The sequence below is a fragment of the Limulus polyphemus genome, unplaced genomic scaffold (genome assembly GCF_000517525.1).
Source record: "Limulus polyphemus unplaced genomic scaffold, Limulus_polyphemus-2.1.2 Scaffold172, whole genome shotgun sequence".
NCBI classification, from domain to species: domain Eukaryota; kingdom Metazoa; phylum Arthropoda; class Merostomata; order Xiphosura; family Limulidae; genus Limulus; species Limulus polyphemus.
This window is the reverse complement of record NW_013665782.1, coordinates 180,541-184,094: the sequence shown is the minus strand read 5'-3', so window position 1 is coordinate 184,094 and position 3,554 is coordinate 180,541.

Below are 3,554 nucleotides of genomic sequence, written 5' to 3'. Positions count from 1 at the left end.
TGTAATAATTGTTATTGTAAATTGTATTATTGTGTATATATTAAAACGCATTTGTGTTAAAAAAGAAAATTATGTATCAATCCTGTTGGCAAATATCATAAACTGACTAAATATCGGCTTTGACTTAACTACTAAATCCAAAGTACAATTTAACTACTAAACTTAAATTGATCAATTAACTCAATTTCAGGCTATTTGAAATTCTAATACGTAATAATATATATATATATATTAATTTTTATCAAAACTAGACACAGTTAATGCTCTTTTTAACAGTAAAGTACTCACATCATATATTTAGATATACAGTGTAACTTCAAACTAGCTATAATTAATATACCTGTTAATCTGTCTAGTGAAGTGCTCAAGCCCTAAACAAGCGCCGGAACGGATAATTTCGAACAGACTGTAACAAACACATCGTTGTCCCTTTTGTATAGAATTTATGTTATGTGCCAATCACTAATGACTATGTAACTTTGTTATATCCTCTAAGTTGCATCGTACAAAGTGTAACCCAAAATAATAATAATGATAAAAGAAGAAGAAGATTGTACGAAAATGACAGCCTTATGTATCGGAGATAAAGCCAATCCGTACACATACTTATGTCTCTGAATAAACAGAGACTGAGAAGCGGTTAGAATTAGCACGGTTCTGATGCATTTCTGAAAAAGTGCTTTCATGAAAACTTTAGCATTTTTTGCATGGTAATTAGTTTACAATTATCAATAGTTCCGAAATCTTGTCCCAGATTTGAAAAGGTACAGGGGCGGGGTTCTGGCTCGACTTGAGTTCTGATACAACGTGATTTTTATTACAAAACCTAGACCCATCGGTTTTCAATGCTTTGCTAGCTTTCGGCGTTAACTTTTTTCCACATTTCTCATAACTTGCCATTCGAAGTTCCAAATCAGAGTGTTTAAAAATGGCATTTCAGATTTATGTTTTGTCTCCTATAAGTTACTGTTTAAGGGGCTTTTCGTCAATACCAGAACTCGTCAGTTAAGCTTTATGATTAGAGAAAAAAGTTCCTTTGAAACGCTATTTATGTATGCAGAATACTGCAGTTTTTATAAAAGCCTTTTTCAAAAATTCAGCATCAAGACTATAAATTCTAGCCACTTCTTAGCATTGTTAGCATGATTACTGCAGTCCAGAACAATAGGGTACTCCAAATAAATAAAACATAATTATTAAATCAATAAAACCTATCCTCAATAACAAATATAATACCAGGAAGTTGTTGTTTACTTTAGAATATATTTCGGCTTGCGTTGTAGTCCGCAGAATTATAAAGTCTATTTTTAAATAATAACGTTTTATTGAACAAAGAAAGAGGTTATATAAAAAAAACAGAACAATCATTACTAAACTCTATAATGTTGTGTAATTGATTTTATATGATGACATAAAAGCCCCCTTCATTTGGCTCTTAAGTTACCTGAAAAATTAAAAAAAGATACAAGCATATAAATGTATGCAGTTTTACCTATAGTGGCTAAACTCCTTTCACCATAGTTACCTATTGTTCTGCTTCATTTACCTATGCCCCCCCCTACAGTGGCACGGCGGTATGTCTGCGGACTTACAACGCTAGAATCCGGATTTCGATACCCGTGGTGAGCAGAGCACAAATACCCCATTGTGTAGCTTTGTGCTTAATTACAAACAAACAAATATTTACCTATGTTAACGGCGCCTTTTCGTGGGAAATATTTCTATAAAGCTGGACATACTATGTAAAGGTAAGTAACTATCTTTTCCAGGTGATTGATAATACTTCTAGGATAAAACTTCCATTACTTTTCGATTGGAGTTACCAATCAAGTTAGCACTAATATCTGGCAAAGTATAGAATTATTGTTTTGTGTATATAGTACTTGGAACAATTTCTTCTTTTTCTTCACAGAGATCTCTTGAAGCCTCAGTAAAGACGACATTCTCAGTTTTGGGAAATCAATATTTTGTTCACTATATTTTTATATTGTGTCCAATTTCTTTCTTTTCCACAACCCCAATAAGAGTAAGATAATTCAGATTTATTCGCATAAAATATTTTCTATCTAACCTCATATTATTCTGCTTATCCTACCAGAATTATCTTAGATGAAATCAGTGCACCTTAGAACACTACAGAAGTATTCTAGAAAGTCCTTGGAAAGAGGGAAGGTGTAAAAATGTCAAAGGACCCAATGAAAAAAATAACAGATAAGAAATATAAGAGAAATTATTAAAATTGGGAAAGATTTAAAAAATGTCAGAGTAACAATCTGAAAGACAGAATACTTAAAGAATACCAAGAAAACCCTTAAGAAAAGGAAAGGTTTGAGGGATATCAGTCGAAATTTTTTGTAGGTAGAGTTCTATTGCTTTGCAAAGGATTTAAGTTATGGTGCTTATACCTCCATTTTTAAATTGACTAGGTTTAAAGTGTGGTTTATTTACGTAATAACTTCTTTTGCTAAATTCACTTTGCTTTCTCGTTGCTGTCGACGAACAATCAATAAACATTTCTATATCACTGGAATAGCTGGATATTTATAATAAGTTGAAAAGGTTTGCAGAATACTTGAAGATTTGTTTGTAAATATTTATTATTCCTCAAATTGACAGATATTTGTATTTTTTTATTTTTTTTTAGATTTAATGTCTTTTACAAGTACACAATAATCTATACTCTTTTGTTGCGTTCTTAGGCTACCAAAATTGGCTGATTTTGTGTTCTATAAATCTGTTTGAAGGCATTGCATTTGTTGAAGTGCTTGCTAGATACAAATAACTTAAATCCAAGCAATTTATCTCTATGTCAAAGTTAGATGTATTTTGCATTAAATAACATGCTAACGTATTGCTGCAACCTAAATCGTTTTAATGGTCGAAGTCCTAAAACTATATTGAACTGTTATGCATTTTAAAATAAGGAGAATTATGTTGTTTATTCCATATGTTACTAATTAGCCAACATCGATAGGGATGCTGCATAGTAATTGTCATTTGTTTAGTATAACATAGTCTTGAACTTACCACCTAGACAAACATGTAGTTATAAGATCAGGAAGCGTTTTACATTTATTATAAGAAATACAAGTGCATCTTAATAGACACGTGGTGATTGCAAAAAAAAAAGGTAAGTCGTGCTCCTTTCCGTGAAAAGAATACATCAAGCTGCTGTCTTGACAGACACTAGGAGCTCATCAACTAAAGTGTTTATTCATGTTGTATGAAGTATGAGAAACTTAACCATACTCAACTACGTAAATAACTTAAATATATTATATAATTTATGGTCGCTGAGCTATTATTATTACTTACTTAAACAGAACCAGCAGCATAATTCATGTTTGCAAGAACTTATGGTCAATTACACAGGCCTGCAATGGTTTTCAAGTCTTGAAATTTTTATAGTAATTACTGTACACTGAGTCCGAAAATGAAATCCATTTTTCTCCATCACGTACAGATTTTTCACAAAACGTCATATACACTTTTACATAAATGAATCATTTGCAGTGAAATAGGGTTACATTTTGCTATGTTTAAAATGTTGACAA